This window comes from Macaca fascicularis, chromosome X (genome assembly GCF_037993035.2).
Source record: "Macaca fascicularis isolate 582-1 chromosome X, T2T-MFA8v1.1".
NCBI classification, from domain to species: Eukaryota; Metazoa; Chordata; class Mammalia; order Primates; family Cercopithecidae; genus Macaca; species Macaca fascicularis.
Window position 1 is genome coordinate 158984420 of NC_088395.1, and position 15669 is coordinate 159000088.

Here is a 15669-nt window from a genome sequence, read left to right on the forward strand (position 1 = left end):
CAGGAGGAAGGGAGAGGAGACATAGGAGACAGCGACCCTGCAGGGTAATAGGTGCTAGGGCGGAATGAGGTGGAAGTGACACTTAGCTGGGTCTTGGTGGTTAGGGATGACTTCTTGTAAAGGAATGACCTCTAAGCAGACATGAGTATAGTAGCAGTTAACCAGCGCGAGTGACCTCAGTCAGCACTAAGTTCTAGAGACAGAATGGAAGCCTATGTGGGGAATCAGCAGGAAGTCCAGTATGGCTTCTATATGACAGGAGCTTGGAGCGTGAAGAGGCTTGAGCCATAGCAGGTACCAGACTTGGATGGCAGAGGGAATGAGGAGTCTCAGATGGTGCCCCTGTTTCTAGCCTGCACCGCTGGACATACAGTCACCCAAGCAGGGCACAGGGGAAGATGGCTCTGGCTGCTTTGCAGAAAGTAGATGCAGGAGTCAAGAGAGGAAGCCAGGAGACTGGGGAGGAGGTGATCAGGGACACTAGTGTGTCCCAGGATAGTGGCAGTGGAAGTGGATGTGTTTTGGAGTGCAATCAGGACTTGCTGCTGGATTGGACATGGGAGATGAGGGAAAGAAGAATATCAGTTAAACACCTGGGCCTTGGGAGGTGCCTTTGATGATGAAGAAAACTGAGGGAGGAGAAGTTTGGAAGGTGAAGGATGGTGGAACAAGAGTTTGTTTTGAACATGTTTCATTCGGATTGACTCAGACATTCATGTGGTGATTTCAAGTAACAAAAGTAGCAATAGTAAACATTCATTGAGCACCACCATGTAACAAACTCTATTCCAAGCACTTTATGCGCGCCATCCCATGTCATCTCACAACAACTTATGAAGGCAGATGCTGGCACTCTCATCTCTATTGTACAGGTAAGAAATGGAAACTCAGAGAGGGCAAGTAACTTGCCCAAGGTCACACAGCTATTAATTGGCACAGCTGGGATTTGCACGCAGTCCAGTTCCAGAGTCTGTGCTCATAGCCTCCATGCCTCCAGATAAGTGGGGTGTCAGGGAAGCCAAGAGAAGCAAGTTTTTCCAGAAGGGGAAGGTGGAGTGATCAACTGTGACCACGGGGTAAGTGAAGGCAGAAATGTGAACACTGGGTTTAGCAACATGGAGATGAATGGTGACAAGAATGATGTGAAGGGAGTGGCAGGGTTGAAGTCCTGATCTGGGTGAGTTTATGAGCGAATGGGAGGAGAAGTAGAGACAGTGAGTCTAGACAACTCTTTTGAGGAGTTTTGCTCAATAGCAAAGTGGAGAGATGGGGCAGTAACTGGAGGCGGGTGTGTGGTCAGGTGAGATTCTTTTTCTTTCTTTTCTTTTATGTTGATGGGAAAGCTCCAAATGAAATGGACATTTTTATAATGTAGAAGAGAAAGGGATAATTATAAAGAGGGAAGAACCTATGAAGGGGAGAAAGAGTGGAATACATAAGTTTATATTGGCACCATTCTGCACAGTTGTGTGACCTCTGCCAGCACGGTTCTTTGCCTTGGGATAGGCATGAAGAATATAGACATTTAGCTTTGTTCAGATTTGATGCCATTATCATCAGGTGGAGGTGATAAAGAGACAGTAGGGTGAGAAGATTAGGATGTTCATAAGACAGTGGTTGAGGTGAAGTGATGGGCCATTAACTGTAAGCTGGATAGGGAGAGAAATGAAGAGAGGAAAGGACTAATGGATGGAAAGAAAGTGGAGCAGCCAACAGTTGGGAGCTTGAAAGATAGTTGTCACAGAAGTGGTTGAACAAGCCTGCTGGAAAGAGAGGAGGTTGGGGCAAGAAGTTGGAAAGCCTGCATTCTCGATTCTGGAGGTAGCAACAGTAGGCAGGCTGCACCTGTGGGAAGAGGTGGCTGTGGTAGAGCTGACAGGGTCTTTGGAGATGCCTGGGGAGCCTGAGGGTTGGGGATAGCTAAGCCACAAGCGTGGATGCTCAAGTCACACTCTTACTACCCCACCTCACTGCTCTCACCCTCACCCTCCTAGTCACTTTCTCACATCCAGGGCAAAGACCTGCCTGAATGTCAGGTGGGGGATGGTGTTGCCAGTTGGCCTGAGCCTCAAAGGAGGGGAGGATTTCGTTCAACAGCAAACCGGTCTATTCTGAGGTAGCTGGGGTGTGGGAGAAGGAAGAGCCTCCTCTGGATTGGGCTGCAGGGAGGGTGCCTGGCTTCAGTTAAGGAGGAAATGGATAGCTCCCTCCAAGAAGGGCAGCATACGGGGCGGTGCTATCCTAGAACTTTCTGTGGTGATGGACGTGTTCACTATCTGTGCTGTCCAACACAGTAGCCACTGGCCACATGGGGTTATTGAGTACTTGGAATGTGGCCAGTGTGACTGAGGAACAGAATTTCCTATTTTATTCCTTTATAATTCACTGAAATTTAAATAGCCACATGTGGCCAGTAGCACCTGTAGTAACCAGTGGATTTCTAGAGACATGTGCTAGTTACAGAGCTGCAGTCTCCAAGGCCTGGGATGGGACAGGTGGGGGAAGAAGGAGAGGAGGAACAGATGGCACAATGCCAGGAAGGCTAGAGTTATTTGGTAGAGTTCAAGGTCTCCAAGTACAGGTTACTTGGGCCAAGTGCAATCAACAGGAGCCAAATGCATCCCCCAGCCAGGCTGGTCCAATCCTTTTTGACGAGAGCCAGCCCCTTCCCCTATGCTGAAAAAATTAGAGTTTTCACCAAGTGAGGCTTTGGCCAGCAGCAATGTAGGCAGAAGAAGGAGAAAAGCAGCAACTCTGACTCCAAAGGTCAAAGGTCATGGACCACAGTCCTGCTCAGTTGAACAAAAGGGCACCCTCTCAACTGTTCTCCCCTCTAATCTCTCAAAGGCTGCTCTCCATGAGGAAATCAAGGCAGCAAAGCACCCAGGGAAGTTTCTGGGAAAAACTAATAAGAGGTGAAACCCAGTAACCTTCCCTCTCCTGTGTGAAGAGGACTTGGATTTGCAATGGCGTTTTAGGGATCCACTGCATTTCCCCTTCCCAGGAGGGCATTTCCCAAGCCAAGGGCAGTACCCAAACGAAAGGAACAAGGCTGGGCATGGTGGCTCATGCCTGTAATCCCAGCACTTTGGGGGGCCAAGTCAGATGAATTGATTGAGGCCAGGAGTTCAAGATCAGCCTTGGCAAGATGGTGAAACCCCATCTCTACAAAAAATTAGCCAGGCATGATGGTGCGTGCCTGTAGTCCCAGCTACTAGGCAGGCTGAGGTGGGAGGATTGCTTGAGCCCAGGATGTTGAGGCTGCAGTGTGCCTTAATTGTGCCACTGCACTCCAGCCCGGGTGACAGATTGAAAAAAAAAAAAACAAAGAAAGACAGAAAGAAACAAATCCACAACTCTCGGAGCCAGACATTCCCTCTGGTTGCTGTGGTTTCCGCGCCCTCAACCACTGGTTTAGCCAGGCCAGGCTTAGCAGGGCCCCAGAGTTGGAGCTCCCTCCCTCGCAGGACAGATGCAGCTGCTCAAAAGTTTGCGTTCACCTGCAGCCTGCATCTCTCTGCCAGACCTCCCAGCCTGGGGCCCCAGAGAGGTCTGGGGGATGCTCACAGACCCCAACACTGACTCTGACCTTCCCATTTCTTGAGCATGTGGCAGCTTCCACACCTTTCCTCTTCCAGGCCCATACTCACAATTCCCACTGAGCATCAGCCCTGCCAGAGGATCCTAGGAGCCTGGGCTGCTTCTGGGGCAGCAGCAGGGCCTCTGGGGGGCGGGGTTGGGCCCAGCTGGGGGTGGGGAGTGGGGGGTGGGCAGGGAGCTCCCAGCTGAGGCCAGACAGCCTCCAGAGTCTCCAGGCTGAGGACCGCGGGGGCCCTCAGCACGGCCCCTTGCCGGCAGTGGCTGAGCTGAGCTTCGGGGGATGAGGGGGCGCTGGGCAGGGAGCCCACTGTCTCCTTCTCATGGCTTCCCTTCCTCCTTATCCCAGGAGCCTCCCTGCCGGCCAACTGTACTAAAACTCCGGAAAACCATGGCGGGGAGGTTTTCCAATTAGAACATTCTTTTTCCGATCTGTGGATGATTCTTAAAGCAGCAAAAAGCCATTCTTCAGGGCATGCGGGGATTATCTGCCAGCGAGGCCTTGGCTCCACTCGCGCACTCGTGCTCAGGAGGCCTGGCCTGGGGCTGCTTCAGAGCCAGAGACAAAAGGCAGAGCCTGTGTTGTGGGGCATCAGGTCACACAGACCAAGACTGATGGCTGAGTGTTTCTTGGGCTCATTCGAAGCAGTAGATTCAAATGGCAGTGGGGATCCAGGCTACAGGAGTGGCAGATGTCAGACCACCTCTCTCCTTCCTTTGTGACAAGGCCACTGCTCCCAATGAGGCCACTGTTCACACAGCAAACAATTCCCGGGCATGGCTGCCATCCCTTGGAGTAGAACTGGGCTGCCTCCTCTCCCAGAATGGAAGCCACAACAGGCCAGGGCAGGGTCTGACTGGTCTCTGGCCAGGGTTGGGGTGGCAGTACAGTAGGGCAAGTAAGAATGTGTGTGTATTCCAGAGAGGGGGACCACAACTCTTTAGCTTGGAGTGCAGTCTGAGAACTGGGGGAGAGGCGCAGCCACTCCATATGCTGAGAGGCTGGACCAGCAGGAGAGCTGATTACAAACACAAGGGGCCTGGCCTCACAGGTTCGGGACTCAAAGGACCCATCCTACCTGCAGCCACACCTGGAGACCCCTGCTTCCAGGGCATCCACCCTGCTTGGAGTCGGCAGAGTCACCTAGCAAGTGTAAACCGGTTGAAGAGCTTAGGAGGATGAGGTGGCAGGGCGGGCCCCGGGAAGGAGGGGATTAGGGCCCAAGTAGGAGCCCAGCCCTCCCCACGCATGAACCTGAGCACCCCAGCTTCTCTCCAGCTGGGCAGGGGCTCCTTCCAGAGCAACTGGAACCCCAGGTTCTAAGCCCAGCTCTGCCTCAGACTAGCTGTGTAATCCTGGCAACATCCTGTCTCTGTGGGCCTCTGTTTCCCCATTTGTACAACTGAAGGGTTGAGGTTGGTTGCCGGTCTTCAGTCCCCTCTAGTTGAGGACACTGCCTGGGTCAGCTTTGGGGCCTGACAGCTTTCAGGGCCCAACCCCTCTTTCCCCCATCTAGCCAGGTAACTCTTTTTGTTTTCTGTGTTTTTTGTAGAGATGGGGTCTTGACATACTGCCCAGGCTGGTCCTGAACTCCTGAGTTCAAGTGGTCCTCTCTCCTTAGCCTCCCAAAATGCTGACATTACAGGCATGAACCACTGTGCCCAGCTCCTAGCCTGGGAACTCTGGGGCTAGATCACCTTGCTTGAGTTCTGTTCCCAGCCCTGGAGATCAGAATAGGGCCTTGCCTGGAGGTTAGGAGTGCTGCTGGCCAGTTCTTTCCCAGCAGACACCTGTCCTGCTACTCATCTCATTGCTTAGATGCAGCCTCCCAGAGAAGCTGCCTCCACTGCCTGCTTGTGAGCTGTGGCTTCCCCAGTACAGGGCTCACCACCTGCCACTCCCTGCCTCTAACTTTCAGCCTCTTGCCTGCCCAGAGAGCCCAGCCTGGCCTCACCCTCAAGCCCCCCACCTCCCACTTAGTGCCTTGCTGAGGGCCTGCTTGTTGGTGGGAAGAGACTGTCCCATCCCCTGGAGGTGGCACTGCTGCCTAAGCTGGAGGGACTTCAGGAGAACTCTGCCAGAGCCAGGGAGTGGGAGCTGGCCTGTCTTGGAGCAGGAGATGGGTGGTAAGGTGCAAGAGGAGATGTGAATAGGAAAGGATAGGGCCAAGCTCAGGTCAGGTAGGGACAGAGCCCAGCCTGGAGGCAGCCAGCAGCCACCACAGCCTTGGCCTAGAACTTGAGGGAGGTCTAAGGGAAGGTTCATGAAGAAGGTAATGTTACAGCTGAGAGTAAGTGGAGGCCACCTGGTGTCCCTGGGGAGGAAATGTCATTCCAAACAAAGGGAGTATCTCGTGCAGAGTCCTGGTGGTATTTGAGCACTTGGTCTATCTGGGTACATGTCATTTGGGCATGCCTGGTGCTTGAGGAGGCTGAAGAAGCCAGCAGGCGCCTGAAGCCTGGCTGAGGTGACTAGAGGTGCCCTGGCAGGCGTGGAAGTGGAAGACTGTTGGGGCAGTGGACAGGTGGGCAGGGCAGGGCAGGGCAGTTACCATTCGAGTCAAACCCGTTTGCAGGCAAGATCAGCTGCAGGGCCTGGCAGCCTGGCAGGGAGGGAGGGGTTCAGGGAAGGCTGATCTTTTTGGCTGGAGCAGTCATGACAGATCTGGCCTGGGCAGAGACTGAGTCACCTGGGACATGGGAAGAGCTTGAGGCCCTGGGGCGGCCCAGCCTGGGGCAGTCCTCACTTGTTGGCCGTGCCCTTGGACACCACGTTTGCTCATGCTCTCCAGCTGGGCCCCCCACCCCTGACTCAGGGCTCTGGAGTGAGTTTGCCTTTTCCCTCTTCCTTGCCCTACATCTCACCCATCACGATGTCTTCTACCTTCTACCCTTTCAAGCGAGGGGCTCTTGAAGAGGACTGGGGCCCAGGCAAAGAGTATGACACGGCCTAAGTCATACAGTGAACATGTTTAGGAGGTAAGATGCCAAGCCAAATCCATGGCCACCAGTAGCCACAGTGGAGGAGGGGAGATGTTAGTTGCTGGTCACCAGACAGGGGCATACAATATTGGAAGCAGAAAAATGCTTGTTGGCAAGAGACAGACATGAACAGAAGTGACTTTATATACAACCCCCCAAGCACACACAGGGTCGCCTTCTCCCTATCTGATGAACCCCAAGAAGAAAAGGATGAGGACAGCTTCCACAGCCTCACTCACCCCTCCATCACTTCCTTCTGCAAATTCTTCAGATGCCCTGTGCTGGTCTCCGTGACCCAGTGATGAATCAGAAGGGGCCCTGCCCTCCCAGAGCTCAGGATCTAGAACAATAGAGGGAGACAGCCACTATGCTGGATTGATGTCATCTGAGGGAACTAAGGGGTGCACAGAAGGAAGTGATCAGCTTGACTGGGTGGCAGGCAGGGGAGGCTTTCCGGACACTGGGTGGCGGCTTGAAGAGTGACTAAGAGCTCACTAGCCCAACAGAGATGAAGAGCATTCTAGGGAGTCCAAGGAGCAGAAGCAAACACCCCAAGGTGAAGGCCATGTGATGTATTCAGAAGACAATGGACAAAGGCCAGCGTGGCTGTAATGTATCGAACAAAGGGAAGAGTGGCTGGACCCGCAGGGATAGGTCATCTCAGGCTTTCACCCTGAGAGCAGTGGGAAGCCATGGAGGAGTTGCAAGCAGCAGAGCACCTGATCATACAGACACATGTGAACTTTTAACCTGACCTCTGTGTAGAGACTGAGGGGAAGGAAGGCAAGACCAGAGGCAGGGGGACACCAGCAAGGAGGCTGGTCTTCAGGGCCAGGTCTGGACTAGGGTGGTGGCAGCAGACACAGGGAGAAGTGGGTGGACTGGAGGGCCATGGAAACATTACATTGGCAGGCCCTGATGAAGGAGAAGCAGCTGGTCCATTCTTTCGAACCTATCATCCTGGTAAGCCAACTCCTGGCCAAGTCCATGCCATTTCTTGGGCTGGCTTAATTATCTCCCTATCTAGGAGGCCGCAGGGTGAGGGGTCTTTCCTCCATGCTCTCTCCATCCCAGCCCCAGCCCAGGGCCTTGCACACAATAAGCACTCGGTGAGCAACAACGCGTGACGCAGGTACATCAAACCGCATTGGCTCTGGGAGTCTGGCTGTATCTCCAGCCAGATGTCGTCCAGTCTGGGAGATAGCCCCGTTTGCTGTGCCTTGTGAGCCCCGGGTCCCTTCCGCGGTGAGCGGCTCCCTCACTCTTCTCCTCCTTTCCTGCCTGCAGGACTTCCTGGATGATCTCAGCCGCCAGCCCCCCGCCCCCTCCTCGCCCCTGTCTGGGATCTCCATCTGTAAAATGGATCTAGGAACAGTAGTTCTCGACTGAATTAACCCGACAGCATCTGTGGAAGTCGTTGGCCCTGTGCCGGGGCCAGATCGCGCAACTAAGAGCGGGGGCCCTTCACGTGGCGGAGGCTTCCCGGCCTGGGGCCAAGGGCCCGGAGGAATTTGCCTGGAAGTTTTCCATCACGGCAGAGCCTTCTGGAGCTCGCCCCGTGCTCGGCGAGGGGAGCCCCAGACTTGATTTCTCCAGCAGCCCCGCGAGGCGGGGCCGAGAAGGGGCGGGCGGGCGGGCGGAGGACGCTGGCGGGAGAATGTGCGGAATGTGCCAGGCGTCTCTACCTACCCCAGGAGGGGCAGAGGAAGGGGCCGGCCGAGGGGAGGGGCTAGGGGCGAGGCTCCGGGCCGCCGGAGAAAACCTGTTTGTTCCCCTGCGGGCGGAGCCCAGTCCGCGCCTCCTCGCCTCCCCGCGCGCTCCCCGCTGCGCCCCGCGCCCCGCGCCCCGCGCCTGCCTCCCCGGCCCAGCCCGGCCGGGCGCTGTCCACCCGAGGGAGCCCGCGCCCCGCGACCGCCCGACCCTCCACCCGCCCACGAACCGGGCACCTGTGCCAGGTAGGGCTGTCGAGTCGCCATCGGACGCGGCCCTGCGGGGAGGCAGTGGGGGGCACCCAGTCCGTGCGCAGCTAGGGACAAGTCAGGGCCTCAGTTTCCCCATCCATAACCCTTACCGGCTCCAAGCATCTCTCTTCGGGTTTCCCCCCGGGAGTCAGTGGATTTCTGGTTTTCGCTGTGAGTGAAAAGACTGACAGAGGAGGCCAGCGTCCCCTACTGAGGCAAGTGTCCCCCTCGCCGGCCTGATCCCTCTGTCTTGCCCTTTAGGAAAGACACGGTTTGATTGCTAGTAAATGGCGAGGGGCCAGGATGCTCTGAGAGTTGACTGCAGGTCTTTAAGAATCAGGGAATCTCATATCCCTCCGTCTCCCTGTGTCCATTTTATAGATGAGGAAACTGAGACCCAGAGGCTGGCTCGCCCAGAGGATCCCCTCGATCGCCCTGGGGCCTGTGATGGGCATGTGCTGGGTACAGGGCAATCTTGGGGAGGGCCATGCGGATGGTGGCTGCTCACACTCAGACAGAAGGCGCCGAATCAGGTGTCACTGGGTGTTATCGACTGGATCGGCAGTGCACCAGCTCTGTGACTGGATTGTTTTGATGGGGGCAGGGGGAGCCAAGAGTCTGTCCTCTTTGGAAAGGCAGAGGGATACCTCGCCTTACAAAAAGGCTGAAAGCTCAGGTGCTCCTGCCTCATCTGCCACTTCTGAGCTGGGGACACCTGGGTACTCTATCGGTTTAAGGGGGTGACACGTCAAGCTACCTCCCACCCAGGGCTGCTGGGGACTCAGATAAGGTAGGTGGTGGGTGTGTTTGGGCTTTGAGACAGCTGAGGCATGGCAGGAGTTGTGTTCTTGCTGAGCCATCCGCACGGAGCCTTGACATCGTGGAAGGCTGTGCAGCATCGTCTCAGGACTCAAAGCTGTGAGCCCCGAGAGAGAACCTCTCACACCCTGTCCAGCAGTGCTTGAGGCCTCGGTACCTGGACTAAGTCCTGCCTTGGTCTCATGGCTCTTCAGACTTCTGGTTGTCGTATCCAGCTGGGGACGGGAGGCAGGGGCGCACAGGTGGATAGGCCTGAACAGAGCTGCAGAGGTAGGCTGTGGGAGGTCCTGCTTTGCCAGGGCCTCCGCTCCTCATCTGAAAAACAAGGGGCAGTTCAGAGGCCAGCAAGTGGCCAGGACACAGATGCACAGACGAGGGGCCAACCTTCTGGCAGGTCTTGGTGCCTTCCCCTCATCACTCCCAGGCCACTTCAGGAAGGGAAGGAACAGATCCCTCTCACCTGCCCCTCCTTCCAGCAATTCCCAGCCCCTGGCTGGCCGCTGTACATTCAGCCGTGTGGAGCTGGCGGAAGGCACTCAGTGCAGGGCCAGGCACGTGGCAGGTGCTCAAGATCTGTTCATTTCCATCCTCTGGACACTCATGAGTCAAGCAACAGAGGTGGCCCAGGACCACTTAGGGTGTTGCAGCTCTGAGTAGCATGAAAATATTAGGGGCTCCTCAGTCCTGGAGCAACGAGGCACCCCTGGCTGGGAAGATCAGGGAAGGCTTCCTGGAGGAGAAGGGCTTGGAAGCAGGAGGAGGAGCTCAACTGCCACCAGGTCAAGGCCCGCACGTCCTTTGGAGCTGCTCAAGTCTAACCTCCCCCTTACTCCTGGAAGATCATAAACCACTTCTTGCTGAGCTCCTGCATATGGGGGCCCACAGAGAAATCAGCTCCATGCCTTGCCCAGAGGAGTGACAGAGAGGCCATCTGTCAGTAAGAAATTGCCATCTGAATGCAAATGGCAGCAGTGATTGTCCACCTCACTTCCCGCTCAGCTCGAGTCCAGACTCCAGAAAAAGCCTTTCCCACATAAGGGCAGTGATGCCAGGGGCAGCCAGCGCCTCAGCTCAGCCTCCCTTAGCCTGACTTGTGCTCCTTGTCTTCCTGCCCAGTGTCCCCAAGGCCTCCTGAGATCTGGCAGAGCAGGGACTCTGGGTCCCCAGCACTGGGTCTGGGACCTGGCCATGATAGGCATCGGCACCTGTTCCCTGAACTGTCTTCCGTTGCATGCCAAGCAAACTCCCCTAATTCTGGCTCAGTGCATTCTGGAAGCCGGAAGCCTGCCTTCCTCCTTCCCCACTCGAGCCTCCACAGGTGACTGACCCTTTTGGTGTGGGTTTTGCTTCAAGCCACAACTCATAAGGTGCCAGGTCACATGTAACACAAGCTTTGCTTCTGTTGGTGAGCCCTGAGGCTGCCCCCACTGCCAGTCCCTAGCAGCATGGGACAGGACCAGTGCCAGAGAGGAGAGCTGCCTTCCAGTGCTCTGGAGCCCTGAGCGGCAACCCCTTGCAGTCCAGGCCTTTGGGCTCTCATGTTTAGGGTCAGTCCAGGGGCTTTGCCTTCGTTACCGCTGTGCCTATAGTGAACCGAATGATGCCAAGACAAGGGCAGTGCCATCAGGGACTGGTCCCTGAGAGATGCTCGGGAGAGGTTGCCATCATTGCTTCCAAAGACCCGGGTGGGGCGGGAGTTGAACTGTCCCACACCTGGTCAGGTGTGTGGTAGGGGAGGGTGGCATCTTTATAGCCTAGTGGTTAAGGGAATGGCTCAGAGGTCAGACTGGGTTCAAACCCCAGCTCAGCCACCGTCCAGTTGTGCAAAGTTGGGCCCTTCATGCAACCCCTTGAGGCCTCTGTTTTCTCACCAGTACAGAAGGGCGGCTAAAGCCAGGAGTACCTGCTGCACTGGGTGCCTGGCTCACAGGTGGTGCTCTGTCACGGAAGGTAGCTGAGCCAGGACTATGGTGCCCTCCTTCAGGGCTGTGGTGGCAAGGAGTGAGGTGGGACTAGGTGGAGAGAGAGATGCTGCCTGGGATGTGGGCTCCTACCTGAGGAAAACAGTTTAGAAATTACTGCTGATGATGCAAACAGTATCTACCCACATTTCAAATGACTCACTAAAGAACACTTAATTCTTAGGGTGATTTCTCATGCTTACTAAAGTCTGACTCGCTTTCTTTTTTGTTTTCACTTTTTTTGTTGTTGTTAGAGCTGGGGTCTCGCCTTGTCACCCAGGCTGGTATACAGTGGCTAGTCACAGTCACGATCATAGCACACCGCAGCCTCCAACTCTTGGGCTCAAGCGATCCTCGTGCCTCAGCCTCCCGAGTAGCTGGCACTACAGGCGAGTGCCACCATGCCAGCACTGTTGTTACTTTTTATCTTTAAGTTTTTTATTTATTTTTTACCTTGAATTGATTTAAAACTCATAGAAAAGTTGTAAGAATCGTGCAGAGAACTCCTGAAGCCTTATCTGAATTCCCACTGTTAACATTTTGCCACATTTCTCATTAGTTTACTTCACTTGTAGCCTTTGGACGGGTCAGAGGGTGGGCAGGACTGACGTCAGTTCATTTTTCCAGTTCCCTTTTCCAAAGGGAAACTGAGGCACAGAGAGGGACTTGCTCAAGTGCCATTGATTAGAAACTGAGCCAGATTAACTTCTCTCAGGGACACACATTGATGCATTTGGCAGGTATTTTCTTGATCACTTTCTGTGTGATGACTGAGAACTGACAGCAAAGTGGGAGGCACAGGCCTGGGTGGAGAAGAGACTGGAAAAGGAGAAGACAACAGGCCCTGTGGGTATCATTCTCAATGTCGGAGGTGGAATGCAGGAAGGAATCTGCAGCTTGAGCGCGTGTCCCAGGGAATTTGACTGACTGCCGAAGGGTCTTAGAGGCCACTTTCAGAAACACTGTCTAGGCTTTTCCTGTTGGGAGTGTGCTCATTTCTCATCTCAAATGGAAGCTGGGAACTGGGAGGGTGCCTGCCTGGAGCGGGGAGGTGGGTCCCGGCCAGCCAAGAGAGCAATTCCTCACCCACTCATTAATGCCCGCTGAGCCATCCCTCTTCCCGCAGAGCTGCCCTTGCAGCTGCTGCTGCTGAGATGGCCACAGAGCTCTGAAGCCACCCCCTGGGTCAGAGAGGAGTCATAGCCTCTGGGGCCAGTGGGCAAGCTCTAGGCTGCTGGTGGTTGCTGACGGTGGTCCCTGGCCTTGGCCCCATCTGTGGGGATGGGGCCCAGCTCGGGCACCCAGTCCGGGCCCTTTGGTGTAGTCCCTGTGATCTTTGGCTCAGCACGCCACTTTCTGATGACTAGGTCAGTTTCCCAGAGAGCTTGATGTGGCAAAGAGTTGCTATGAAGAGAGCAAGCACAAGGATTTTAATCACAAGAACCGGCATCCCTGGTGAAAATGCTTACATCAGGCACTGCCTGCTTTAAACTGAAAAAAAAAAAAAAAAAAAAAAAAAACAACAACAACAAAAAAAACCCAAAACCCAAAACCAGGACTTGCTTTACCACTTGTGCCAGCGATCCCTTACTCATGCTTTCATTCCTCCGGGCCTGAGCCTAGGCACCTCCTTGGGAAATGCAGTGCTCTGGCTACACCCCGCTAGGCCGATTCCCCCCAGCACCCAGCCTGGTGGTTAGCGCTCTGAAAATGCTTGTTGCATACACGGCAATGTGATCTTGGGCAAGTGCGTCCTTCTCTCTGGACTTCCTTATTCTTATCCAAAAATAAGGGCAGTGTTAGAGGTAAGGGTGGAGTTGAGGGGACTCTGGGTCTAGAGTGGGCAGGAAGATGAGAAAGAGGGTTGTTGGAGGGGAGAAGGAGGATGGGGAGTCAGAGCTTCGGGGAAGGTGGGGAGGCAGCGGGCTCGTTCTGTTCCTTTTGCTCCTCACTAGTGATCACCTGCATCTAGGACAGAAGGAATTAGCTTTGGCTGATGTTAGTCAAGGGCAAGTAGGAGTGACTTCCTGTCACTGGCCCTGCTCTGGCAAAGACTGAATGGATGGCAGCAATGGTGTGTGTGTAAGGGGGATGTTCCTAGGGGAAAGCGAAAGAGGGTAAAAGAAAGTGACCAGGTGCAGTGGCTCATGCCTGTAATCCCAGCACTTTGGGAGGCTGAGGCGGGTGGATCACTTGAGGTCACGAGTTAGAGACCAGCCTGGCCAACATGGTGAAACCCTGTCTCTATCAAAAATACAAAAATTAGCCGGGTGTGGTAGCAGGCATCTGTAATCCCAGATACTAGGGAGGCTGAGGCAGGAGAATTGCTTGAACCTGGGAGGTGGAGGTTGCAGTGAGCCGAGACTATGCCACTGCACTCCAGCCTGGGTGACAGAGAGAGACTCCGTCTCAAAAAAAAGTAAAAAAAAAAAAAAAAAAAAAAAAGAAAGGGAGTAGAGGGGAGAGAGGTGCTGTGGAGGTGGAAGTGTGGGCTCCATGACCTCTGAGCCTCCTCTGATCCCACCGGCTGCCTTGTCTGCAAATGGGACTAGCATCTCTGCATGACTGGGATTGGCTTAAGACCACACTGGTTCCCTGGCTGCAGAGACAACTGCAGGACGAGGGGTGCAGAAGCAGCCAGGGCCCTGCAAGAGGGTCCCTGCCTAGTCCTCTGTTCTCCGCAGAGACAGCTCAGAGGGCCCTTGAAGCCAAGCCAGCCCTGAAATGGCCCAGTTCCCTGAACAGTCACTTGTATCTGGCTCACTGAGAACTAGAAAATGGGTGCATGGAAGCCAGGAGGAATCCCGAGGCCCCAAAGAGTGGTGGGTGGCCGGGGCTGCCTTCTCCCCTCCTCCTCACCCCCAGCTCCCCACCACCTTGGGAAGGAGCTGGCCTGACTTAGATGTCTGCCTCCCAGGGCCCCTCCAGCGCAGACGCCAAAAAGTCTAGCTGCTGGGGTGTTAGGGGTGGGATGGGGAGAGGTGAAATTCCAGACTTTCATGCAGAAGTCATTTACCTGTAAAGCACATTTACAAATACCACCCCCCATGCGTTCTTTTTCCATATTATATTTTTCCCTCTGCAACCCAAGTCTTTTTCAGCTCTTTTTTTTCCACTTGCTGCTTCTTTTTCCTGCCACCCTGTTGGCCTCCAGGCGAGAGCCCCTGGGACTGGAGCATCCCAGGCAGATCGTGCATTCTGGCTCTGGCAAGAGAGGCCCAGCCTAGGCCTCCCTGGAGCTGCACGCTGAGCAGCAGACTAGGAGGCTCAGACCGGATCCAGCTGCTCAGCCCTGCCCATGATCCCTAAATCACCTTTGAAGGGCCCCACCCCCCTGGATCTCAGCAACTCCTGGAACAGCAGCTACAGACGCTGCAGCGGTGCCTGTGGTGGTGCCTGCTCCATCCCCTTCCCAGAGGAAAGCAGGAAAGCAACCTGTCTGCTGACTGTTGCCTTGCCAGCTGCTGAGACTCCAGTGCAGGAGGCCGGGAATCAGAATGTCCTGATTCACCAGACCTGGCCACAGGAGGCTGCTTCATCAAATGTAACGTTTCATCATTCCAACCCTTTTGGTCCAGAAAATCAGCACCCGCACCGGCTTAAATCAGCCTGGGTCCAAACTGAGTCAGCCAAGTGCGTGCCTTGAGAAAGGACGGGGTGAGGGCATCTGAGCGGGGGTGGAGGTCGTGCTTCCTGACTTTATCATTCCTCAGCCCCCTCACACTCCTTGCCGTGACTGGCACTTGGAGCGGGCAGGCTTGTCCCTGCACTTCCCCAGGCAGCTTCCAGGAGGAGTCTGTGCCACAGCCAAGGCTCTCCCCACCGTGCTAGCCTTTGACCTCAGCCCCCTCCCCGGGAAGTATCATTGCTTGGGGGCCTGTGGCCTTGGTGATGACCCGAGGGGCTGCACTGAAGCCTACACCTTCCTCACACTACCAGGTGCAGGGGCCAGGGAGCATTTTGAGAATGGGGCTTCCTTAAGCCCATTCCACATCCCGTGTGCACAACAGAGTATTCTCTTTTACCTCAGAGTTTAGAAGTGAAGGTCAGGAAGAGTGAGTGATGTGTCCAGTGACTAAAACCCAGGCCCTTGGACTCCTTGTCAATACTCCTTCCTTCGCTCCAGAGTTGGAAGAGCCAGCATGGGTGTGTGGCTTTGTGGCCTTGACCAAGCCCTCCACAGCTCTGACGGCACCACTGTGCCCGTCTCATGACATGACAGATGATAAGGCATGGTTGGCTCTGCGCTGAGGCCTTCTGAATATGTTGTGCCCCGACTACCCTCTCAGCATCTGTTTCTTCTGCCCCATCTGGCTCAGGGCTGCAGTCTGGCCACAGAGAGGGAAGCT

The 15669-nt window shown here is 55.0% G+C and overlaps 1 protein-coding gene across 10 annotated transcripts in view; it reads left to right on the forward strand.

Annotated features, from left to right (window-relative positions):
* The first annotated feature begins 8368 nt into the window (after positions 1-8368).
* Positions 8369-15669, forward strand: part of ZNF185 (zinc finger protein 185 with LIM domain) — a 72542-nt gene continuing 65241 nt past the window's right edge. For all 10 annotated transcript variants that reach the window (XM_005594873.5, XM_005594875.5, XM_005594877.5 and 7 more), the window contains exon 1: positions 8369-8534. The gene's annotated coding sequence lies outside the window, so the exon portion shown is untranslated. The remainder of the gene's footprint in view (positions 8535-15669) is intronic.